Source organism: Cupressus sempervirens, chromosome 5 (assembly GCF_028749045.1).
Source record: "Cupressus sempervirens isolate cs-2001-9-10 chromosome 5, ASM2874904v1, whole genome shotgun sequence".
Lineage (NCBI taxonomy): Eukaryota > Viridiplantae > Streptophyta > Pinopsida > Cupressales > Cupressaceae > Cupressus > Cupressus sempervirens.
This window is the reverse complement of record NC_143122.1, coordinates 1,053,867,318-1,053,895,200: the sequence shown is the minus strand read 5'-3', so window position 1 is coordinate 1,053,895,200 and position 27,883 is coordinate 1,053,867,318. Positions and strand designations below refer to the sequence as shown.

The following is a 27,883-nucleotide window of genomic DNA, read 5'->3' as shown; positions in this document are numbered from 1 at the left end:
ATAGCCACAATACTTAAAACAGTGTGAATAGAAGTCATTTTAACAATAGGAGAGAATATCTCATCAAAATCAATACCCTTTTTCTATGCAAATCCTTTTATAACTAACTTGGTGAAATAGACTCTTTGTTGAAAAATAAGACACGAGATTTATGCAAGTTGCCTGCAGGTAAAAGGGCTTTACAAAACAAGTGGGTTTACAGGTTGAAAGAAGAGGATGGAAGTTTACATAAACACAATGTAGCTATCATCATTCAATCTCTTAAAATAAACACAATGATCTAAATGAAACCTACTATATCCATGCTCATTCATAAAACTATCAAATTTTAGGTACCATTTTCGAGGTTCTTTGTTGAAGCTATATAAACTTTTCTTCAATCTACACACTAAGGTCTCCATACCTTTGACCTCAAATACATATGGCTATGCCATATATATATCTCTTCATCCAAATCGTCATGAAGAAAGGTTATTTTAACATCAAACTACTCCAAATGCAAATCTTCAATAGCTACAATATTTAAAATAGTGCGAATAGAATTCATTCTAACAACAGGAGAGAATATCTCATCAAAATAAATGCCCTTTTTCTATGCAAATCCTTTTACAACTAACTTGGTGAAATGGACTCTTTGTTGAAAAATAAGACATAGGATTTATGCAAGTTTCTGGTAGGTAAAAGGGCTTTACAAAATAAGTGGGTTGATAGGTTGAAAGAAGAGGATGGAGATAAGTGGGTTTACAGGTAAAAGCATGTTTTTCTTACATCCATCCGCTTCTTTCAACCTGTAAACCCACTTATTTTGTAAAGCCCTTTTACCTGTAGGCAACTTGAATAAATCCCATTTCTTATTTTTCAACAAAGAGTCCATTTCATCTTTCATTGTAGACTCCCTCTAAATCTTAGTATCCACCTACATAGCTTCATCATAACATTCAAGTTCACCAGCATCAGTTAGTAAAATAGAATACAAAGAGAGAGAAAATCTTTCTGGAGGTCTAATTAGCCTTGTTGATCATCTAACACTCACTAGTGTCTATGGTATTTATTGTTGTAGTTGTTGCACATCATGAGGAATTGTTAGAACATCATCTTTTGGAGTATTATCTAGCACTACATAATCATCTTCTTTCTTCTCGTGTTTCTGCAACAGATCTTTGTACAATACTTTCTTATTGAATATGACATCCCTGCTTCTTACAATTTTACAATTTTCAAAATCCCAAAGTCTTTAACCAAATTCTTTAATGCCATATCCAAAAAAAACACATTTCTTTGACTTAGCTTCCAACTTGGTTCTATTTTCAAAATATATATGAGCAAATGCTTCACAACCAAAGGTGTTGTGAAAAGATTAACTCACCTTCTTACCAGTCCATGCTTCCTCTAGAATACTACAACCCAATGGAGTAGAGGGACCTCTATTAATCAAATATACAATAGTATTGAAAACCTCCACCATCATGTGTAAGGGCAGCCCAATGTGAAACCTCATGCTCCTTGCATGCTCCATTATAGTCATGTTCATGTGTTCAACCACTTCATTTTTCTATGGAGTCCTTGGAATAGTTTTTTGTCTATGAATACCATTAGTGGATCAATAATATTCAAATTCATGACTACAATACTCACCACCATTATCATATCTAAGACATTTTAATTTCTTACCAATCTTATTTTCAACCAAGCATTTTCATTTCTTAAAAGTTTTAAATACATCAAATTTTTGTCTAAGGAAATAAACCAATACTTTTCTAGTTGCATCATTAATAAATGTAACATAATAATGAGAGTCACCAAGGGAAGATACCCGAGCAGGTTCCCATACATCTATATGCACAAGCTCTAATTTCTCCCTTTTATTTTCCTTTCCAGTCTTCACAAAATTTACTCTCTTTTATTTTTCATACACACAACTTTCACAAAAATCCATATTAGTACATTTTAGACCTGGTAAAACTTTCTTTAAATGAAGTAGTTTCATACCTTTCTCACTCATATGCCCAAGTCTATTGTGCCACAATGCTGTATCAAAATCTAGAGTATCTATTTGTTCTCCCTACTCAACTACAACAACTGTTCCTAAACATTTTTGTTTCTCTGAAATAATTAAAGTAGAAGGAATAATATGATCTGTATAAAGATATAAGGTGCCTACTTTCACACGTTTTGCTACTACAAGGGAACCTTTTGAAACCTTCCAATTTTTATCATTAAAAGTAACTACACAACCCTCATCATTGAGTTTCCCTACTAAAATTAAATTCCTACTCAACCTTGGAACATGTCTTATATCATGTAGTAGCCAATGATTCTTACTCTGCAACTTAATCTTGACTTTTCCTTTTCCAACAATCTGACAGGGTTCATTATCTTCCAAATAAATAAGCCCAAAATCACCTTGGACATAATCAATGAAATAACCTCTATGAAGTGTGGCATGAAATGAAGCACTAGAATCTAAAACTCATGAATCATGAACACTTTCTAAAGACAAAATAAAAGCATCCTCTTTGGATGTGTTACTTACCACATTTGCCTCCTTGTCTCCATCTTGCTTTTCTCCTTCATTTTTCATTCAAGACTAGTAGTCTTTCTTCTTATGCCCTATTTTACCATAATACCAGTAGTCATTTGGTATGGTAGAGGAATAAAAATCAGTAGTGTCACTAATGCAAAATTAAAATTTTGAATTCATGTAATTGCACACAAGATATACAGTTCAAGCTGACTAAACTGTATGTCATGTGAAGCCATGGATTTGCATACAAGGTGGTTAAGAACAACTTATCATATGACCTTGCCACTATTGTTAGATAGTTCAACAAAAACATGGAAAGCATAAGAACATCAAAGAATAACCCATACAAGTTTGGTTCATTTTTAAACTACCTATTCTTTTATGTATAGAAGTTTTTCCCTTCTAAAGGAATTGTAGTTTGGAGAAAAGATTTGCCTGTGCTCTAGCAAATAAATGATGTATGCTTCATGGTAAATAGTGACAAGGTGTATATCCAGGTAGTTAAGCCTAGAATTGTGTGGGTGAAACCTCTTGGCTATGAGGTGAATATTGATGAGACAAAGGATATCATTGAAGCTCTTGTCAATGAACCAGTTGATCCTAAGGCCTCTTACTTTGGAACATGTGATGAAGAAAAGGCCAGGATTGAACTTGAAATAAAACTCCCATAGGTGGTCAACAAAGGAAAGAGAAGGATAGCAAAGCTAAAATCAAGTGCACCTCTCTTGTTAACCAAGGGAAAAGAATCTGAGAAAGCAGAGGATGTGAAGGAAGTAGAGGATGAGGAAGAATCTGAGAAAGAAAAACCTTTGAAGAAAAAGGGCAAGGTGATCATCACCAAGCCAATAAAGTCATCCACTGTTGTCTTCACAAGGAGATCATGAAAGAAAGCTAACAACGAAGGAGGTGACATTATATTCAATAGATCTCCACCCAACTTCTAGGATAGGTTAAAGCAATTGGAAGAAGGAGCAAGGATAACAAATTTTAAATCATTGAAATATGAGATTAGGACAATAAAGGACAAATTGTAAGTGGAAATACTCACTAGATCAGATCGCTTCTCAAGTCCCTAGTGAATTATTAGAAAAGATAAAGCCAAGATGGGATTTTGCTATGCAAATAGTTAAAGACATATATTTACAAACCTTGAGGCAGTTATTACCGAGTATATTAGATGCTAAGGTGAAAGATTCATTAAAGAAAAATGAAGAAAATTTGACTCTAAAGTTAAAAATACTTGTCTAGTTTTGATCAAGGACATTGAGCATGTTGTTAGGAATGAAACAAACACTTGGAAAAATGTCTATCATCTTCACAAACCAAGTGAATTTCTAGTTGAAGTAAAGGATGATGATGATGATGTCGAAGACAAGGATGAAGAGATTGATGAAGGATCAAATCATTTTGTTATAGTTGATTATGAAGAATACAAGGTGCAAGAGGATACTGAGGAAGAAAAGAAAAATGATGAGGAGACTAACCCAGTCAAAATAGCTGCAACAGTCATTGCCTCTCTTCCTCACTCCCTAATAAAACCATTGACTACATCAAGTATGGAGACAACATTAGCAAGTTTGATTGTGACCACTAGTGATATATCAAATGTCCAATCACTCTTTGCCCCTACTCAGCTCAACACATCATTGATAGAAGTAACTTCTACTTCATCTACTGAGCTGCAAACTCCTTCTTCATCAACTAAGTTGGCATCATCAACTATGGATGCATTGGCTACTTCAATTTTGAGTATATTAGTGCTAAGCACACTAGCTTTGACTACTTTACTTTTGGGTTCTACAATTTTGGGTTCATCAATTTTGGATTCTTCAAGTATTTATGTAAGTATTCCTTTAGTTAATATACTATCAATTTTTATTGCAAGCCCAAATATGTCTACTATTGTTTCCATTTTGGATATGAAAGCAATAAGTGTAAGGACAGTTGAGCCTAAGGGTCAATCGAGCACAAAATTTTTTGGGAAAGGAAAGGAGATAGAGGAAGACATCAATTTAGATGAGGAAATAATAATCCCCAATTGGGATATTTACAAGCTTACTCTAGACTAAATGCAGATATTTGGTTAACTTCTCAAGGAAAATACTAAACAAAAAAGACCAAGAGAGGAGAGAGATAAAGAGTATAAGATAATTGAAGATGCTAAGAAGATTTTGACAAAGGCAATTGGAATTGAGATTGATTCTTCTCAACCTATTTTGTATCAGCTAGCAGAAGTAGTCCAAAAATTCAATGAGAACACTAATGGACAAGATAAGCTAGTGGAAAAGGCTGAAAATAAATTTAATAATAAAGTGTTGCAGCACATTTCTCAGCAAATAGCCATTCAGCAAGTAGAGCTTTCTATAATTTTGGTCAATCTTGAATCATTATGTTCAAATGTGTCATCACATTTTGGGAAACTATGTGATGTCTCTAAGTTTACAAAGGAAATAAAGGACAAATTGTCCAAAATAGATATAGATGTAAAGGCTAGTGCTCAATAGTTGCAACTTGACCCTAGTTCAAGCTCTACACATTTCAAGAAAGTAAGATTCTTGTTAGACATGCAAGTTGAATTACTAAGAGAAGAAGCAAGGATTAGATCAACATTCATTGACATACAAAATATGATCCTTCCAAATGTGGATACAATGCAAAAACATATTGTACCTTCAAAAACTCTAATCCATGATAATAGCTTCTCTATTGTGGACCATATTATTGAACTATTAGTAGAGGTACAAATTACACTTCATACATGTAAAGTTGTGCAAGAAAATTGGGATAAAACCTTGGCAATCATTCTTGAGATACATTCTGAATTCTTATCCCATTTTGGTGTTTCTATGTAAATAAGTTAGAATAATTCTTTGGCATTACTGTCAAAAAGGGGGAGAGACACATAATATGAGGAGAAAGATAGAAGACAGTATGGGGGAGAAATATGCTATGGGGGAGAACTTGTAACAAGTGTGAAATGATCAGTAAGACATGTTGTATATAAAAAAGGATGTATAGTATATTATACATACCTTACAAAATCAATTTTGAAAAATCTCAAAAAATATAGTATACTCTTCTGAGCTAGTATCACGTGGTGATGAATACAAGGTATTTAGTTTTGGCTAATAAGTGTTTTTGTCACTAATGCCAAAAGGGGAGATTGTTGACATATCAGTGAGGTTTGTTATTAGTGTTTCCATCAATGCTAAAGGGGGAGATTGTTGACAATTGGCTAATGGAGATATGTAATTATTATCATTTATGGCAATAGATGATGTGCGTGATTACATGAAACCTCATAAATAAAGATACTTAGCTTTTAGGACTCAAAAATTTGTCTAAGTATGAATTTGGTATACAATAGTGTATTGTTTTGTTTATAACTTGTTGTTGATGTCAAATTATGACTAGCAAAATAAGATGAAAATTGTATACATGTTGACGGTGATGTGTATAACCTTGGAAGTCAATACAAACTGTATGAAAAAGAGATATTCATGTTTTAGCGAAACAAAACAATAGAATTGAAGGAAAGGATTATTTTGTTTACAAAATAATTACTTGTCCAATTACGGTCGACATCCTAGATGTTTACTCTAAGTTGCAAAAGTGTATTGTGGTCTTAGCCAACCTGGTAAAAATTTGTGTAAGGGCATGGCATTTATGTAAAGGACATCTCACGATGAGAGTGTGATTGTATGTGTTATCTTGTAATTGTTATGTTGAGTAATTGGATGAGAACTTTTTTGAAAGCAATTTATGAAAAGTTTTGTAAAAGCTATTTCATGATCTTGGATCGAGCTGAAGATCAAAGATTAGTTGAAAAGAAGTTACAGTACCTATTCTAGAAGTCTGATTACTCATTTGGCCAGTGCACTCTTCTTGTAATTGGAAGTGCATGTTTGGGCAGTGGGCTCATCTTGCATTTATTGTACTACAACTCCTAACAGGGTTGGCATAACTCCTAATAGGGTTACAATCTTCTAACAGGGATTCATAGTATCCTAACAATGACTCCTTATACTAAATTTTCTCATTGACTCCTAACTAGGTCCATCCTCTAACAAGGAACTTATATATCAGTATATTATCTAGTGGGTATCATCCCCATTGGGGTTTTCCCTTGGCCAGGGTTTCCCTAGTTAACAAAATATGGTGTTATTAGTTATCTTTGTGCATGGCTACTATTACTATTCAACATTACTTTATTAATTTGTTATGTATGGTTTAAAGTAAGAAATAATATCTAGTTGGTGACTAAAGTTTATAGATTACTGATTCACCTCCCTCCCAGTAATCCCTATTTCTAACAATTATGTGTTCCTAAGAGATCAATGAGGGGAAACTTGATTCAATAAAAGCATAATGGGGCACTTAGTGATCACTTTGGGGTCAATAGGACACAAGAACTAGTTGCTATGTTTTACTTTTGGCCTAAAATGAACAGGGATATTAGACAATATGTGGAGTGTTTTCTGGTGTGTCAAAAGGCAAAAGGTACATCTTTCAATGCAGGTCTTTACCAATTCCTAGCAGTCCTTACCAATTCCTAGCAGACCATGGGAGTGTTTAAGCATGGATTTTGTAGTAGGATTACCATGGACCAAGCACGACTTTGATAAGATTTATGTCGTGGTAGACAGATTTAGTAAAATGACACACATTATTCCTTGTAGGATAGTACATGATGCTTGCCAAATTGCATACTCATTCTTTAAAGAGGTGGTAAGGATCCATGGCCTACCCTTAAGTATTTTTTCAAATAGGGACACAAATTCATGAGTCATTTTTGGAAGGCCTTGTGGCACAAGTTAGGCTCAAATTTGTGCTTTGAATCTGCCTACCATATTCATATAGATGTACAAAATGAGGTTATCAATAGGAGTATTGGAAACCTACTGAGGTCTCTTACTAAGGAATATGGATAGTCTAGGGACCAACTCATTGCACAGGCAGAGTATGCATATAATGACACATTCAATAGGTCGAATCATAAAAGCCCTTTTGAAACCATTTATGGGTTACAGCCTAGAGGTGTGTGTGAATTAAGAGAGTTGAAGGATGGGAGACAAGGCAATGGTTATGTTGAAGACTTTACACATTCCATGAGGGAGCTCCATGAAACAATGAGGAAGACTCTCATTAAGAACACTAAGAAACTTAAACATAAAATGGATGATAGTAAGAGGGAAGTATAGTTCATAGTTGGGCACCTTGTGATGGTCCATTTATAGAAAGCCAAGTTGTAGAAGGGGGTCCCTCAAAAGCTTTCAAATGAGGAGGTTTGGACCATGCAAGATATTGGCCAAATATGGAAACAATGCCTACAAGGCAGAACTTCTCAAGGAAGTTGGCTTGTCACCTATCTTCAATGTGGTAGACCTAATTATGTATAAAGGTCCAGTTCTAGATGCTGATCAAAGACTTAAGGAAGTCACCTAAGTAGTTGAAGACCTAAATTTGACTCCTCCCCCACCATAAATAACTGACATACTACTTGATTCAAAGGTCTAGAAGAAGACTAGGACCACAACTTATTGGGAACATCTTGTCAAGTGGCATGGCCAAGAAGATGTAGAGGTTACTTGGATCAAGGAAGTAGACTTTAAGAAGTTGGCCATAGACTCTAACTTGCTTAATCTAAGGGGGGATTGAACTTTTTGTTTTTAGGGGAGTATGGTGGAGGAGCACCTAGGCTAACTTGTAGTCCTAACTCTACCCTTTGGGTTTTTGGCTTGCATTGACCCTAGCCAAGTCAATTTGGTGTGTTTTGGCCTCAAAAGGTCATTGTTGGGTTTGCTCCTAGGTGGATTTGACTAGGTTCAAATCACTCTAGGTCATTTTTTTTTCTTGCTTTATGTTGTTTATGTTTTGGGTGTTAGGGGTTTTGGGTCTTATACCCTGGCAACCCAAGAAAGGTGTGTTTTTGAGTTATCTTGTCCTCTATGACATTTTTACATCATTGTGCATAGGTTGAAGAGTATACCTTGTCAATTGGAAAAAGTTGGGGAACGATGTCAAAAAGATGTCAATTGTGCAAAAGTTGCCAAACAGGTAAAAAATGGTCAAAATTATGTGAAATGATTTTGTAAAGGATAAATCATGCCTAGACATCATGACTGGGTCATAGTGGATAGGTTCTGAAGTCCCCAGGTTCATAGTGGATAAATCATGCCTAGACATTGTGAATGTGTCATAGTGGACAAATTTTTGAGTTTCTTGATTGCATGTATGGATAAATTGCTGACAACTACTTGTGGGATTGTTGCAAGAGTAGGGAAATGTCTAGAACTATATCTTGATCTACCCGAGCGCCTCCATGGGGATTTTAAACATTTCCCTCATGCGTAGAACCCCATACCCGTCATTTTCTTTGCATGCATTATGTCAAACATATGGTTGATATCATGCCTATGATTCCATATGTTGCATGCATATCAGTTTGGTATACCAAACTATCTTTGGGCATTTCACCATATAGGTTAATGCTTCTTTTATTATTTTTCCACTATGCATTCTAGGTGTCAAACTTTCTATTAATGGAGGCCATCAAATAGTGAGCATTCCATTTGATTTTTCCTTTGAGCATGTTCACCATTATTATCTTACCATACAATGTGTCTCTCTTTCATTCTCAATAACCCACCAAATCCATCATTGTTGCATATGTATTTCCTATTCAAATTTGGAATTCTCCTAGGGTCATTTTCTCACCATTATCAGATCTTGAGGGGACCACTCTCTCTATGTGCCTATTTTTTTGTCAAATTCAGGGCATTCACACTCACATTTGGAATTGCTTAACCATTATCTACAAAATTTTAATGAACTTTGAATTGCACATTTTACATCATTTCATATTGTGGTTTAACATTAAGAATATGAAAGCATATGAACCTTTATGGGAGTTATTTTTCAAACTCCTCATGCTTTTGTTTCATGAGGCCACATAACTCTCTCTCCAAAATATTTATCAATAGCTCATTGTCATTTGTGTACTCTACTCCAGAAGAGAAGTTGAGAGGTAAATACTCTAAAATAAAGTTTGAGTTGGGATTGTTGGAAATATTGAGAGGTGGCAAAAACAAATTTGGGGTGAAATTTAAATCTTAACTCAAACTTTTGAAAAGTTAAGGTTTGGGGACAGAGAGTGAGTATGGGTTCAAGGAGAGAGAGTGAGAAGGCTGATCATTAACTCAAACTCTCCAACTTAACTCCATCTCTAACTCTCTAACCTAACTTTTTTGAAAAGTTTGAGTACGGGGGAGAGAGAGTGAGAATTAGTTTGGGGAGAGAGTAACTAATTGTGGCTTTTATTTTCAAAAGCATAGGTTTAAATATTTTCTAAAATGTCATTTTTAAATATTCAAATAAAAAATTATAGATTCAAATTTTCTATTTGACAATTTAGGATTACATGTAGAAATATCTTTTATTTAGTTTTATTAATTTATTTAGGTCTTATTCATACTTTCCCTATGCTAGTATTATTGCATCATTTAATAACATTTCCGTTTTTACTACTTTTACTAAACCATTTAACCTTGTATAGGAAACACTATAAAATTACAATTTTTAACTAGTATAGTTCCCTAAAACTATTCTTAATTGTATTTTTATCTTATTGTAATTAAAACTTTAGATTCTATTATTTTATTTTAAATTTAATTTTTATATGGAATTATATTTTTAGATCAAAAAATAATATATAATTGTGTCATATTTGAAAATAAGTATTATATAAAAAATTATAATTTATATAATATGAAAGTTACCATGATATAAAATATATAATATTACTAATCACATATATATTAAAAAATGTACCTTAAGATACATTTAAGCTAAAATTGTTTTTTTAAAATTTAATTTTATTACAATTATAACTATATTAAACATACCTATTCATTTTATAATTGTTGATAAATAGATTTGTCACTTGAAAATAGCCCAACGGAGTGTATGTGGAAAATTGTTCACAGTAGTTGGATAGCCTGTTGATATGCGGGCTTCCTTTGTGTTTAGAGGGGCAACTCCCTCTTAAGATATAATTTTGAAGTTTTCAAAAAAGGATGAAATCAAACTTTAAAAGATCAATAGAAATCCATTGATTGCAAATGCACCACACAACTTCAAAGCTTTCCAGGACTAACTTAAAACGCTAATAACAACAATCAAGATGTATGCTTGAGAATTACCACCAGCACAATGTTGATGAAAAGATTCATAAACATCTGCACAATACCATGAAAATGATCACTGCAAAGAGAACCAATATTTTTAACAATTTAGATTTTGAAAGGAAATAACTCAAATAACATTTTCCTTTATTTTCTTGCACCAAGAACCTAAGAGGAATTTTCAATTACAAAGATAAAATTTGTACACACTTTCCAAATATCATCTTATCACTAAAATTCTAATCTAAGTCTTCTGTTGGATACAATTAAGTAATTGTGTATTGTCTTTGATGTTACACAAATGCCATATCAGTTATCAGACAGAGTCTACCAAGTTCTGTCGGTCAGGAAAATAGTTTACAGAGTCTACCGAGCTCAGTCGGTCAGTAAAGCCTTTTGCAGTGTACACCGAGCGTTCCTGTATGTCACACGGTGAGTTAGTGTTAACCGAGTTCGCACGGTAAGCTAAGGAAAGTTTAGTTCTTACCGAGATCACTCGGGTATCAAAGGATTTTGTAGCGGACGGTTAGTGTTAACCGAGTTCGCACGGTAAGCTAAGGAAAGCTTATTTTTCACCGAGCTCACTCAGTAGTCGAAGACAGCTTTTACCGAGTCTAGTCGGTTTCCAAAGGAAGTGGCAGGTTTACCGAATTCCCCGATAATTGTAGTTTTTACCGAGCTCTGCCGGTTAACACAGGAAGCAGTTTTTTTTTTTGTTCTGTATTGACCGAGCAGCGTCGGCCAGTGAAGAATTTTGTTTGATTGTTAGTTCAAGCCGACTTTGAAATATGTTTTGTCAAGTTGGTTGGGCCGACCTGGTATTATGTATAGTATATAAAGAGGTGCTCAAGATGTGGAAAAGTGTAGAATAGAGAGTGTATACGGACAGTGCAAGGAAGTGCAAGGAAGAGACTTATGTGTGCCTAAGCAGAGTTGAGCAAAGGGAAATCTTGGAGCTGCAAAGATATATTTAATCAGTAAGGATCTTGTGGAGCTAAACTGAGATCTGTATTCAGCAAGATAAGTTGCATGTATTTTCAGATCATTCATTGTTGCTTTCTAACCATTGTAACAGTGATTCCAAAATCTCCTAACAGAGTTGGTTTAACAGCCATTCCATAAATCCTTTAACAGGGTGGCAATTCAGTTGAATTGTTCTAAAGACCTCTTACAAGGCCACTCCTAACAGGGTGATTAAATCCTTTAACAGGGTCACACCTAACAATGTGTTTTGTAACCTTTAACAGGGTTGGTTCCTAACAGGGCTCACTTCAGAAGAGTGAAAATTGGTGACTAGTTGCTGGTGGTTTTTCCCATATTGGGTTTCCACATAAATCTGGTGTCTACTGTGTTGATGATTACTTTCTTTTGCATGGTCGCTTATTTCAGTAAATGCTTAATAAATTAACTAAACATCTATCAAGTTTTAAGCAGTAATTTATGTAGCAGCAACAACTAAGTTTAAGGCATCTTTGAGACTATTGAATTTGTTTTTGTGATAACTGATTCACCCCTCCCCTCTCAGTTACCCCATCTTCATTTTTCAACAATTGGTATCAGAGCTTTTGGTGCTTGCAGGAGGAGATTTCAAAGATCTAAGCCAAAGATCAAGATGTCTTACAAGAGGGAAATCCCAAGACTTAACCGAAGCAACTTCTCAGCATGGCAGGGATTAATGAGACTTCATCTAGCTTCCATTGGTGACACTGGTCTAAAATATCTTGATGAGAAATATGTAGAACCATCAGGTACATTACCAGTCAATGACATTGCTATAAAGAAGCCTCATAACATTATGATGATTGATATTGCATCTGCCTTGAGTTATGAAGAGTTTGATGATGTCAAGGACTGCACTACTACCTATGAAATGTGGGAAAGACTGAAAGAGATCTATGGTGGAGATGACAATGTCAGAAGAGCCAAAGCTGAAAGTTTGAGAGGACAGTTCGATCAGATGAAAATGAAAGAAGATGAAAACATTGCCAAATATGTTGAAAGAATTAAAGCATGTGTCAGTGCTATCAAAGCTTCTGGAGGAAGTATCAATGAAGAGACAGTCATAAGTAAAGTTCTTAGAACTCTACTTCTAGTTTATGCCATTAGGGTATCAGCCATTCAAGAAAGAAGGTGTGAGGCCAATCACAAGATAAACCTAGAGGCCATAGTTGGAAGATTGACAGCATTTGAACTAGATAATTTTGATAATTATGTTTCGGCTGCAAAGAACATTGAGTCTGCATTTGAAGCCAAGCTTTCACTCAAGGAAAAAGGTAAGAAGAAGAAGGAATCTCAGTCAGAGAGTGAAGATCAATCAGATCAGAGTTCTGACAGCAACCTTGAAGTAATTGAAGCTCTACTTGCAAGGAAATATTCAAGAGGAAGAGGTAAATATAAAGGTAAAATACCCCTAGTCTACTTTTCATGTGAAGAAGTCGGTCATATTGCTGCAAGGTGTCCAAACAAGAAAGATAAAGATGAAAAAAAAGATAATAAATGGAATAGTAAGAAAGATCTCAAATCATTTAAGGATAAAAGTAAGAAATCATGTTTTATGGCTAAAGATTCTAATGATTCTAATGATGAAGAAGAGGATGAGATTGTTTACATTGCTGTAAAAGATGAATCTGACAATGAAGAAATGGCACTCATCTCTCACATAAGTAAGAATGATACATGGATCATTGATAGTGGCTGCTCACATCATATGACTGGAGATAAAACAAAGTTTGATCAATTTGAAGAGTATGATGGTGGAAGTGTAAGATTTGGAAACAATGAACCTTGTTGCATCAAAGGAAAAGGAAGAATCACTCTAACCCAGGAACTTGTATGTGATAATTCTTATTGGGTAGAAGGCCTAAAGCACAATTTGTTAAGTGTGGCACAGTTACTCAACAATGGACTCAAAGTAGAATTCATCCAAGGCAAAGCAAGACTGCTGAACGGTAAAGGAAAGCTGATTGGATCTAGTACTCAAACTAAAGGTAACTTGTTCTATCTTGAACTTGGTGAACATTCATGTTTTATTGCTCAAGTAGAAAAGAGTTGGTTATGGCATAAAAGGTTATGTCATGTGAATTTTGACAATTTGGTAAAGATAAGCAAATTCAAGAAAGTGAGAGGCATTCCTGATTTAAAGAAACCAGAGGTCGGTTTATGCAAGAATTGTCAAATTGGAAAGATGGGTAAGTCTAGTTTCAAAAGAAAAAATTATCAGTCAGAAGATTTATTAGAAATTGTGCACACTGACTTATGTGGACCTATTGAAACTGAAAGCTATACTGGTGAAAAATATTTTATTCTTTTTGCTGATGATTATTCAAGAATGATGATCGTCATGTACCTAAGGAACAAATCAAAAGCATTTGAAAAGTTCAAATGGTATTTGGCAAGAGTAGAAAAGGAAACAGGAAAAAGATTGAAATGCCTAAGGTCAGACAGAGGTGGTGAATTCATTTCACATGAATTCAATAACTTTTGTATTGAAAGAGGAATCAAAAGACAGGTTTCAGCACCAGGTACTCCTGAACAAAATGGCATAGACGAAAGAAGGAACAAATCTATCATGGATTGCGCAAGAACCTTGATGATAGAAAAGAATGTTGCTATCAAATACTGGAAGGAGGCTATTAGTACAGCAGTTCATACCTTAAACCAAGTACAGTTGAAAAAAGACTCATTCAAAACTCCCTATGAATTATTGTATGGCTATAAACCCAATGTAAGTTATCTGAAAGTATTTGGAAGCAAATGTTATATCTTGAAAGAATCTAGAAAAGGTAAATTTGATGTAAAAGGTGATGAAGGTATATTTCTTGGATACTCATGCAAGAGTAAAGCATATAGATGCTTGAACTTATCTACTCACAAAGTCATAGAAAGTATACATGTGAAAGTTGATGAGTTTGCAGAAAAGACTGAAGAAGAAAGCAGAAGAGAACTAGAAGATTACAAAAGATTCATCTTCAGTGAATCGGATATAATATCAACTGCATCTGAGAATCAGAAACCTTCTTCTACCGAGTCATCACTAACCGAGTTGCAGGAAACATCTACCGAGCCAACATCTACCGAGCCAACGTCGACCGAGTCAAAGAATATCGAGTTAGAGATTACCGAGCCAGAGGTAACCGAGAATGTGCATACCGAGCCAGTTGATACCAAACCGGACCAAACCGAGCATAAAGGTGAAATGCAAGAAGATAACGACAAGATTCATCCAAAAGGAAAAGAATCTGTTCTAGCCAAGTATGTCAGGAGACATCACTCAGCAGATCAGATCATTGGAAATAAATCTGAAGGAACCATCACAAGAAGTAATTTGAAAGGTACTTGTTTACTTGCTGATTTTGAACCTAGAACTGTCAAAGATGCATTAGAAAATGATAATTGGATTGAAGCAATGAATGAAGAAATAAAAAAGATAGAGAAAAACAAGACATGGACTCTTGTACCCAGGCCTAAAGACAAAAATGTAATCGGTACAAAGTGGGTTTTCTGAAATAAGTTGGATGAAAATGGTAAAGTATCAAGAAACAAAGCTAGACTAGTGTGCAAAGGATATTCTCAAGAGGAAGGCATAGATTATGGAGAAACTTTTGCTCCAGTTGCTAAATTGGAAGGTGTTAGAACCTTATTAGCATATGCTGCTTACAAAGGATTTAAAGTTTATCAGATGGATGTCAAGTCAGCATTTCTAAATGGTAAACTGAATGAAGAGGTCTACATTGAACAACCTGAATGTTTTATAGATCTAGATAAAAAGAACATGGTTTGCAAATTGCACAAGGCACTGTATGGTCTGAAACAAGCCCCTAGAGCATGGTATGAAAGATTGCATAGCTATCTTATTCAAATTGGATTTCAAAGAAGTAATGATAACAGTAGTTTGTATATCAAGGAAGGACCAGAAAATAAGATTGTCCTGGCAGAAATATTTGTAGATGATACTGTTTTCACAGGGAATGATGATCTTTGCAAAGAATTTTCAGAACAAATGAGCAAGGAATTTGAAATGTCAATGTTCAGTGAAATCAAATTCTTTGTTGGACTTCAAATTCAACAGAACAAGAATGGCATCTACATCACTCAAGAAAAATACATCAAAGAGATATTGAAAAAGTTTGGTATGGAAGACTGTAAACCAGTCGGAACTCCCATGTGTACTGGACTAAAACTTACCAAAGAAGATGATTCAAAGGAAATAGATTAGACATTGTACAGATCTATGATTGGAAAGTTGCAATATGTAGTTCATACTAGGCCAGATATTGCTCTTGTAGTTGGAATTGTGGCAAGATTTTCAGCCAAACCAAGAGAAAATCACATGATGGCAATCAAGAGGATAATGAGATATCTGAAAGGAACTGAAGAATATGGATTATGGTATAAATTTGGAGGAAACCTAGACTTAAAAGTGTTTACTAATGCTGATTGGGCAGGAAACCTTGACGACAGAAAAAGCACAAGTGGAGGTGCATTCTTTCTTGGAAAGAGGTTGGTTTTTTGGACAAGCAAAAAGCAAAATTGTACATCTCAATCAATAGCAGAGGCAGAGTATGTTGCTGCAGCAGTAAACTGTTCTAATATTGTTTGGTTCAAGAAATTGCTACAAGGCATGAAGATGGAAATCAAGGAACCAGTTGTCATGTTTTGTAATTATACAAGTGCAATCAACATATCTAAGAATCCAGTAATGCATTCTAAGACTAAGCACATTGCAATCAAGTATCACTTTGTCAGAGAATTGGTGCAGGACAAGGAAATCAGATTGGAATATGTCCATACAAAGGAACAGATTGCTGACATATTCACAAAGCCTTTACCTAAGGATGCATTTTTGTATCTCAGAGGTAAGTTAGGGGTCATTCCCCTATCTGAAGTTCACTAAAAATAAGTTTTAGTGATGCATCAGCTCTTACAAAATTGAACAATCATCAGTTGATGCAGCAAATCAAGGAAATATTGCATATGAATCAGTACTAAAGGTACAATGAAATTTATTGAAATTGGATTGTCTTTGTCATGTGTTGTCAAAGAGGGAGAGTTTTAATGTCATATCTTTCCAAAATTTGATTATGTAATTCCTTCACAGAGGGAGATTACTGTAAGAGGGAGAGTTCTCTATCTTAGAGGGAGAATTGTTAATTGTGTTGTGTTGCTATAGACTTGCTTTCAAATTTCATTTCTGCTATGACATGTTGTGTTGCCATCAATGCCAAAGAGGGAGATTGTTGGATACAATTAAGTAATTGTGTATTGTCTTTGATGTTACACAAATGCCATATCAGTTATCAGACAGAGTCTACCGAGTTCTGTCGGTCAGGAAAATAGTTTACAGAGTCTACCGAGCTTAGTCGGTCAGTAAAGCCTTTTGCAGTGTACACTGAGCGTTCCTGTATGTCACACGGTGAGTTAGTGTTAATCGAGTTCGCACGGTAAGCTAAGGAAAGTTTAGTTCTTACCGAGATCACTCAGGTATCAAAGGATTTTGTAGCGGATGGTTAGTGTTAACCGAGTTTGCATGATAAGCTAAGGAAAGCTTAGTTTTCACCGAGCTCACTCAGTAGTCGAAGACAGCTTTTACCGAGTCTAGTTGATTTCCAAAGGAAGTGGCAGGTTTATCGAATTCCCCGATAATTGTAGTTTTTACCAAGCTCTGCCAGTTAACACAGGAAGCAATTTTTTTTTTGTTCTGTATTGACCGAGCAGCGTCGGCCAGTGAAGAATTTTGTTTGATTGTTAGTTCAAACCTACTTTGGAATATGTTTTGTCAAGTTGGTTGGGCCGACCTAGTATTATGTATAGTATATAAAGAGGTGCTCAAGATGCGAAAAAGTGTGGAATAGAGAGTGTATACAGACAGTGCAAGGAAGTGCAAGGAAGAGACTTATGTGTGCCTAAGCAGAGTTGAGCAAAGGGAAATCTTGGAGCTGCAAAGATATATTTAATCAGTAAGGATCTTGTGGAGCTAAACTGAGATCTGTATTCAGCAAGATAAGTTGCATGTATTTTCAAATCATTCATTGTTGCTTTCTAACCATTGTAACAGTGATTCCAAAATCTCCTAACAGAGTTGGTTTAACAACCATTCCATAAATCCTTTAACAAGGTCGCAATTCAGTTGAATTATTCTAAAGACCTCTTACAAGGCCACTCCTAACAGGGTGATTAAATTCTCTAACAGGGTCACACCTAATAGTGTGTTTTGTAACCTTTAACAGGGTTGGCTCCTAACAGGGCTCACTTCAGAAGAGTGAAAATTGGTGACTAGTTGCTGGTGGTTTTTCCCATATTGGGTTTCCACGTAAATCTGGTGTCTACTGTGTTGATGATTACTTTCTTTTGCATGGTCTCTTATTTCAGTAAATGCTTAATAAATTAACTAAACATCTATCAAGTTTTAAGCAGTAATTTATGTAGCAGCAGCAACTAAGTTTAAGGCATCTTTGGGACTGTTGAATTTGTTTTTGTGGTAACTGATTCACCCCTCCCCTCTCAGTTACCCCATCTTCATTTTCCAACAGTCTTCTCCTATTCAAAAATTAGAAAAGAAGTCCCTAGACAAAGGTAAGACGATTCATTATATAGAGATGGAGGTTAAGAACTACCCTTCTGTGGTTAATAACTACTTCCCAAATACGTGATTTGGGTGAGGTTAATTAACCTCTACAAAATTAACCCAATATAACCTAAAACTCAAATCTTACATCTTTCAAGAGGAATATTGAATAATCAATCCTTATAGATCTCCTTTTGATATTTGAATGATTTATTATTGAGTTATATCACTTTATTAATGAATATATATCCTCTTTTCATGAAGAGATCAAGAGCATGAGGCATACATGAGTGCACCGAATACTGACTTTAGGTTAATGATCTCTCCAATTGTGCTTATATCTACTCTACATTTGTCTTCTCACAAATTTGTGAGATGAATGTTGAATCACTTTGTAAATCAAGTAATCCCTCAACTGTATATGAAGTTTGATATCGTGGTGCTCTAGAAATGCTATGTAGAGGCTCAGCTATGAGAAAAGGGAGATTGGTATATACTTTTATATTTGTTTCTATCCTCCACCTCCCGATGTGTATGTATAGTGTTGGTCTTCTTATGAAGATTTGTAACCGTGACCCACCATACCCCATTTATAACTCTTGATGAATCTAGTTGAAGCCTGGTCTACCACTGTCAAATGATTCTTTCTTGGCACCCATCAACTTGTCGGTCGTAATAATGAACTCCACATCAAACAACTCCATGTTTCCATTATCTACTAAAGATGTCTTATGGAGTCTATCATATGGGCATGGTCATTATGTCAAATAGATTACATTCCTAGATTAACAATAACCTATCAACATCAAGAAACATCCATTGCATTAGTGTAATGATGTATATTGCCTTGGTACTTTATCAAATAAGTTAGTAGCTTTGCTTAGTAGAATCTTGACAACTATTGATCATGAAATCCATCTGAATACCTGCAGTTGCATCTATTTTGCCAAATGTATACAAAATTTGTAATCAGGATGAACACTCTTTAGTGTGGAATTTGGTCACACAATTCACCTGCCTTGTTTATACTGCCCAACCTGCAAGGATAACATCATTTTTAGACAATCGATCAACTAGTTTCCATGTCCTCTTTATGTTTCCACATAATTAGCATGTCACGTGGAGTGCCCAATCATGAGTAAAAAGTCTGTATCCTAGTGCATTTTGTCAAATAGGTCATAAACTTCATACTTTGGCCAGTGCTTTCCTTAGACCAACATATGGCTTCACCATGTTTTTCTCATGTTGATATTTGCAATCAAATAAAAAGTATGGGTTTGGTTTCCATACAACCTTTCTACATAGGCAAGAAAGCCACCACCCTTCTCTTATTATCAAAGGTTAATAATAACCGACTTCCTATACATAAGCACCCAATTCTAGTCTCCTTCATTGATTTACATAGCTGACTCTGCAATAACCAACTTCACACTTTACTATCATGCCTCCTACATATCGAGCTACACCCTAACTCCTACTTGAGCTTCCTCCTTAAGGTTCTCTCACGACTGTTTCTTACCATTGAAGCTGCCACCTTTCTATCATCTCCAAAGCATTCTTGTTGGAGATTCTTCCTTTTCCATCCACCACCATCACCCTTGCACACGATGATGGTAAATTTAGTGAAGTAAAAAAAAAATGTTCCAATGACTATTTAATCAATCACGGATTAGGGAGCATAGGCCAAGGAGTATCTGCAACAACTCTTTCAAACATTGTTCTTTCTCCTTCATCACACAACCCAACCCAAACCACTTCTTCATGATCTTCATGGCTACCTGGCATCTTTGTGTACATGTCATCCAATGCCAAATAACTTGAAATGATGCACATCATGGGTTTTGTATGGAGAAGTAATATCACTTTCCCTTGTAAATCAATAATCTTCACCTACTAATTTTTCTTGAGGAGGAAATCTGTTTCCAAGAGAGCTCTTAGGATTTCAACATTTCTCTCCCCAATGATTTCTTTGCACATTATCTTGCTTTTAGAATTTTGAAGCCTCTATCAAATACCTTGAAGAAATATCTTCATTCTTTCATGATTGAGATGTATTTTCTATCATAGAGACGCCTTTGAGATGACTCCTCTTTCAAATCTTATCTTTCAACATTCAGAAAAATAAAGTTAATAATTGTTTTTGAAATATGTGTTTTGAGCCTCTAGCCTTAACCTTTTTGGATAAGAGGTTAAGGTTAATGGTTCAAAATATGTGTTTTGGAAATTTATCTTAACCCCTTTTTGATGGAGAGGTTAAGATTTTAAGATGAAACACATGTTTTGGATCCCAAACCTTAACCTTTTTAGATGAGGCCAATGGTTGAAAATTTGTTTAAAAACACGTATTTTGGAAACTTATCTTAACCTTTTTTTGATGGAGAGGTTGAGATTTTGAGATGAAATTCGTGTTTTGGAAGGCGTCATTAACCTTTGATAACTTAAGACTCGGGAACCAGATTTAAAAAATTCAAAGTGTTGGACAAGCCGGAGACAAAACAAATGCATCAAGTTCAGGAAGTCATTAAAAATACAATAGATAATTGGCCCTTTCAAAGCTTGAAGTTTGATATGTTCAAACTTGTTTTCACTCAAAATATAGATGGAAATATTACAATTTAGCAGGTGAAAGATCCATGGCAACAATAATCAATTCAATTATATTTGATTAAAATCAAGATTAAGATTGAAAAGAAATAATAGTTGATATTTTACTAAGATTATAATTAGATTTTCATATAAAATTGAAACTTTAATTAATTATATAATTAAAGTTAACCATTAAATAAGTATGAATATGATATTTATAATTATATTATTCTTATATATTTTAGCCGATAGGCTATTTGTGGGAACTTTGTTCCCGGAAATTAAATTTTTGACGAAAATTTTGCAAGAGTTTGACTGAAAAATTGAAAATCCTTCCCGTTAATTATTTATCAGCCAGCTTTTTGATATTTATTAGTTGTTATCTCCAATTTTAACTATTGTTTTTTTTTTTTTTTTTCTATTTATTAGTTGTGATCTTCACATTAGCTCATGTTGTGATCTATTCAATTAACTTTTCATTTTTAAAATTGATTTAGATTTTAGTTTTTAAAATTTAATTTTTTTTTTATATTAGTTTAATTTTTTTTTTAAATATTATTTTTTAGTTTCTATAATTTATTTAGTTAATAGAATATTTACTAGACTTTTTTTCGTATTTCTCTTATTAATTTTTCATAATAAAGTTTTTGATGGGTTTTTTAAAGGATTTTTTTTTCATATTTAATAAATTTAATTTAAATAAATAATATTTATTAATCTATTTAAAATATTTTAGTAAATATTTTGTTATTTAAATTAAAAATTAATAATAATCTAATTTGTTCACATAAGATTATGATTTAAATATCCACTTTTAAGTATTTTTTTTCTTATTTATTTAAGAAATAATTACTTGTTATCTCACATTAGATTATGTTGTGATCTCTATTTATTAAACTGTTCATTTTTTTAAAATTAATTTAAGCTTTAGTTTTTGAATTATTATTTTTTAATTAATTTAATGTTTTGGTTAAATATTATTTTTTCAATTTCTATAATTTATTTAGTTAATAGAATATTCATCAGAGATGTCGCTATTTTTCATATTAATTTTTTGTAATAATTTTTTTTTTTTTTTTTCATATTTGATAAATTGAATTTAATTGTAAAATATTGAAATTATTGAACACATTTCTTAAGCAATATTCAAATTTCTTAAATATTGTAAATTTTATATCTATGTTTTAATCTTTAAATTTTTTTATTTTTATTTTAAAAAAACTTATATTTACATTATTTAATGTTCATTCTACATTTTTCTCTTAAATCTCATTTCCTAGCGGCCCACTATTGCATGTACAAAAGCATGCGACTGCTAGTATACTATACAATATTAAATAAGTAAAATTGTCAGTATAGTTTTTAATAAAAATATTGAAAAATATTCTATAATTTTTATTTTTAATTACACTTGGATATGATTTATGATTTATTGAATTTTTATTTTTATTAAAAGTATATGTAATGCATTATAATTTTAATAATATAATTATTTAACATATAAAGTCATGAATAAAACTGAAATAATTACAAAATGTAAATATATTATAGATTTATTTGTTAAATTATAATAATTAAAAATAGTATATTCTTAATGTTAAATTTTATTTTTTATATAAATATTTATTTAATTTTATTCAAAAATAATTTAACTCAAAATATACCATTTAAATATTAATTATATATTATCTATTTCAATTAATTAATTTTTTGTACATCATTCTTAAATATTCAAATAGCAAGATATTATCTAAATTTAGACATTGAACTAAATACCACAGTCGACATATGCTCTCTTATAATGTATGTTATTATTAAATAGTTTTTGAATTTTCATTTTTTTTTCTAGTGTTCCAAATAATCATTCTTTAAATTTTCTTATCAAACTATTACATTGCATATTATATATGCAAGTTTTTTAAATGTAAGTGAGTTGATTTAAATTTTAATATTTTAATATTATATTTTATTATAATATAATTTTTGTTGCTCAAAAAATTAAAAAATTATATTATATAATTATTTAAGAAATATTATTTAATATTATTATTATGAAAATATTACTGCTTTCATATTATAATTTATTTATAATATATAAATAATTATATTTATATATAATTCTTTCAATATATTATAATATTATAATTAATTTATTAAATTAAAATTAGATTTATAAAAACTAAAGATATTAAGCCACTCTATGACACTTGTTTTATTATTACGTCGAGAGGCGTTCTATACAATGGCAGCAAAAATGTCCAGCACGGGAATATGTCAAGATTCTTTGTCAATAAAAAACAATTGGGAGCAGTTACAAACTTCCAAATTAAATATTAAAAAAGAATTCTTAAAATAATAGCTGGCCGAAATAATAGGTAGCCAAATGAGGCCAAAACAATAGGGCAAGAAAAGTAGGGCCCGAAAAAGTAGGACTCGAAAAAGTAAGGCCCGAAAAAATAGGGGCGAAATAATTTCAATATGATTTTTCTTTTTTGTTAAATATAATTTTGCATGCACATTCATGCTTTTTTTTTGTGGCGAGTGGGAGAATTTGAAACAAATTCGTGGAATGTGAAGAGATGTTTGTTTGGGGATATGAGGAGCCTCTTAGAAGTTATAAAACCAAGGCTCCTCATTTCATTTTCATTTTATGTTTTTGCAGGAAGGAAGAGGTGGAGGTTATTAGAAGATTAGATTGGAGTTTTTGAATAGGAGTAAATTGAAATTTTGAAGTAATATTTTTGCAGGTGAAATTTCTATTTTTTATTTACATTTTTATTTAGATTTAGATGTAGATGTAAATTGAAATTCAAAATTAGTTATAATATTCTACTTTGATTTATATTTCAATTTTAATTAATTTTTAATTCTTCTAAAGATTATCTCTGAAGACCAAACGAATTTTGTTCTAGGAAAATCTATTATGGATGGAATTCTAATCATTCAAGAGATGATTCACTCGGCCCAAAAGAACAAATAGGCTTGTATGTTATTTTAATCACAGTTGGAATTTATAAAAATGAAAATAGGCGCCTCGAGAATGATTACTCTCAGCGTAATATATATAGAGGTATATATAAGCTAGTTTAATTTTATTTGTACAATTCTAAAATTTTAAAGTTAGACGAAAAAATGTATTGCATATTACGGTGTTTTAAGAATATGCATGTCTATTTTCTCCGAATTAAAGGTACTTTGACATGTGGTGAGTTGTATATCTTCGAGACGAGTTTTTTTTTATAGTTTCAAGTTGAGCTGCAGGGGTTCGAAAGCCAGTTTTCTTGATTTGTTTGTTTGATTGAGGCTCTCCTTGCCCGGTAAGTTCACAACATCTTCCTTGGTTTGTGTGAAATCTGAAGAAAAACTAAATCTGTTGTTGTAAATGCTTGAAAATTTAGGGATTAAGTATTTTAAATTTTGTTGTAGGCGTGAATTTGAATTGGCCATTCAAACTGAGACATCAAACATGAGAGAGAAAGGGAGAGGATAGCGAGGATGAGAAGTTTGGAACAGGCAGGAGAAATAAGCAAAAGATCATGGAAGATAATTCTAGAATTAGGGTTTCTCCCGAGGAACGCAGGAATGAAAGGGATCGCAGCAGAAGGCACCGATCAGATGAAAGAAAATCTCGCAAAAAAGAAAAGCTTGTCGATTCCAGCGAAGAAAAGATCAACTGGTAGCTCTTCCATAGAAGTAGGGAGATGGACAAGGACAGGGACATAAATAAGAGAAGACACGAAGATCCTGACAGATATAGAGAAATGAGGAGTCACATAAAAGAGAAGCCTAAAGAAATAGATGGCTATGAGAAAACTAGGTCTCATAAGGAGATAGGCAATAAAAACAAGCGGGAGACAGACAGGCAGTGGAAATGAAAATTTCTGGTGTGCCTGCTCCATCTCATAATGGGAATGGCATCCCTTGGATTCACAGATGTTTTTGCTGCCTTGGTTGCTGTAGTTAACACCAAGTTTCTTGAAGTTGGTAATCTGCTCTTGCGAAGGACTATATTACAGCTCAAAAGGGCATACAAGTGCAATGACAAGCACCTATTGATAGCACCAGAAAAATTCATAGCTCATTTAGTGAATCAACAAGTTGCACATGAGATCATTGCCTTGGAACTGCTTACTCTTTTACTTGAGAATTCTACAGATGATAGTGTAGAGATTGCTGCTGGGTTTGTTAAAGAATGTGGATCTTTGTTGCAAGACCTTTCACCCAAGGGTCTCTATGGGATTTTTGAAAGATTTAGAGGTATTCTCCATGAGGGGGAAATTAACAAACGAGTGCAGTTTTTAATTGAAGGTCTTTTTGCAATTCACAAAACAAAGTTTGAGGGTCATCCAGCTGTGCGTCCAGAATTGGATCTTGTAGAGCAAGAGGATCAGTTAACACATGAAGTTTTCCTAGAAGATGAACTTGATCAAGAAGCTAGTCTGGATGTTTTTAAACCAGATCCTGATTTCATAGAGCATGAGGCAACCTATGAAAAACTGAAGAAAGATATTCTTGGATTTCACAACATGTAACACATAAGAAGGTGCTACCACTGCATTTACAATCGTTGCTGGCATATAACTGGCAGATCTGCATACTTCTAGTTGTTGGTTTAAAGAAGAAAGCCCATACGTACCTGAGTCAAACTCTAACCAGTTTCTATTCACTGTCCTTGGGGGTTCTTTATTTTACCCTGAGGAATATTACATGTTTTCCTCACCTTTTGAGCTTCAAAGATTTATTAGATAGGGTAGTTCTTTGACCAAACAAGTGGTGTACCTTTAAATCCAAATTGCTTATGTTCTCACTAAAGGGACATGTGGTCACTGGTGATGAAGAAGATGGTTAAACAAATGAATAAGTGGCATAATAATTTCATGTCTATTGCTGAAAATTTCAAGTTTGCCTTAAGGTTGGTATTGTTCTTCACATATGAAGTAGTTTAAAAAAAAATGGTTAGAGCTTTCCTTCGATCAGATGGTAACCTAGGTAGGAGGCTTGCAGTCAGTTGAGAGTGAAGTTGCAAACCTAGAATTCAATGTTGGCATTATGATACATTTTTGTCATTAGTTACAACACTTATTGGATTCCTAAGTCTACCAAGCCAGATAATTCAAGTGATGGAATGGTCACTCAAGAAGTGAGTGACTCTACCATTTCCAATTAAGACTCATCAGGAGACCAGGACTGTATCTACAAAGCAATATCCTAAGCAGTCCTAGAATGAAAATATGATCAAATCAGTATTTCAGATACATCAGGATCATGGTCGGTACATGACCTTACCAAGCTCAGTCGGGTGCAATAAGGCTTCTTTCACCAAGTTGCACTTACCGAGCATGGTTGGTTCTTCTCTTACCGAGTTAAGGTCGGTTTAACCTATTTTCTTTTAGTCACCAAGTTGCGAAGTTTAAGCCGAGCTAGTGGATGACAGTCTGTCGATCGCAGCTACCTCCATACTGAACATTAATGGCAAATTTTTCATCAAAAGGGTAGATTTCGACCTCATTTTTCACCGCGAATTCGAGATTTACACAAAAAAAAGGGCTTTCAAGCGAGTTCAAGCGATTTGAAAAGATTTTCCAGCGAAGTATTCTTACGAAACCTTTTCACTCACCGAGCAGCAATGGCATCCGCAAGCACCAGCAGCAGCAAGGCAAAGAAGGGTTCTGAAATGCTTGTGAAGGGAACGGAATGGAAGGCACCTACGTTCAAGCTCGTTCCTGCCATCGCTGAATCGCTCGATCCCAATGGAGCTCAATCACAGATTCCACCCAAGGTACTCCTCATGAATGACATTCGCACTCATTTTAAGTGTGCTATTCAAGAAATAGGGACATTGGACATGGATAATGCCCTAGCGGAGTTATGTGTAAATGGTTCTCTCAAAATCGAGCACAAGCATTTGGAAACTAAAGGTTTGACTCACATCGCGCATATACCTAGAAACTTCCAAACCAAATGGATTAGGTATATCTTGAGTCGAGTGCATAATGGTCAGCTATGGTTGGAACAACCCATTTTGATAACCAAGAAGATGATTCACAAAATCACGGGTCTCCCAATGCTCAGCAAAGCCAAAACCACCAAAACCCTAGGACAGGATGACTTATAGAGGAAAACCCTAGACGAGTGGGACGGTAGAGGTTGTAAGGTTAACACTGTAATAGATCTGGAACTAAGATTTGGCATACATATTATTGCATATAAGTTATATAGTTCTAGCAGGTTAAATATTGTACCGTGTGAAGCTGTGGATTTGGCCCTGAAAATTGTAAAGAAGAAACTTGAGTTTGATCTGTCAAAAGTAATGTTGAAGCAGTTAAACAAGAACATGGACAGTATAAGGACATCGAAGAATAACCCCTGTAAATTTGGATCTCTGTTAATATGTTTACTATTTTATGTACAAAAATTCTTTCCATCAAAGGGAACCATAGAATGGAGAAAAGATGTCCCAATTTTGTATCAGATTAATGAGTTTATAGCAGAGATGGGAGAAAATTTTGATAGTATCATGGATAACTATTTTGAAGAATTTAAGGAGAGGATGAATAACCGATTCAGAATTCCTCCTAGGCTTGTTGAAGAATATAAAGATGACGTATGTTTTATGGTTGACTGTGACAAGGTGTACATACAGGTAGTTAGACCCCGAGTTGCATGGGTGAAACCTCTTCCATATGAGGTAAATATTGATGAAACAAGGGATATCATTGAAGCACTGGTAAATGAGCCAGTAGACCCAAGGCAACAGATTTTTGGTACTTATGATGAAGCAAAGGCCAGAATTGAACTGGAAATCAAAATTCCACAGGCCATCAGCAAAGGTAAGAGGAAAGTGGCCAAACTGAAAACTGCAATGGGTCCTCTTATGCTCACCAAGGGAAAAGGTGAAGATAAAGAAAGTGAAGAAGAAGAATAAGGAGAAGAAGAATCAGAAGAAGAGCAACCAGCAAAGAAGAAAGGCAAGGTAATCATTACCAAGCCCAAGAAGCAGCCTACTGCAGTATTTACTCGGAGGAC

General features: G+C 33.9%; 1 pseudogene; it reads left to right on the top strand.

Moving 5' to 3' along the window:
* Positions 1-24,768: 24,768 nt before the first annotated feature.
* LOC149559569 (uncharacterized) lies at positions 24,769-25,389 on the top strand (annotated as a pseudogene).
* The last annotated feature ends 2,494 nt before the right edge of the window (positions 25,390-27,883 follow it).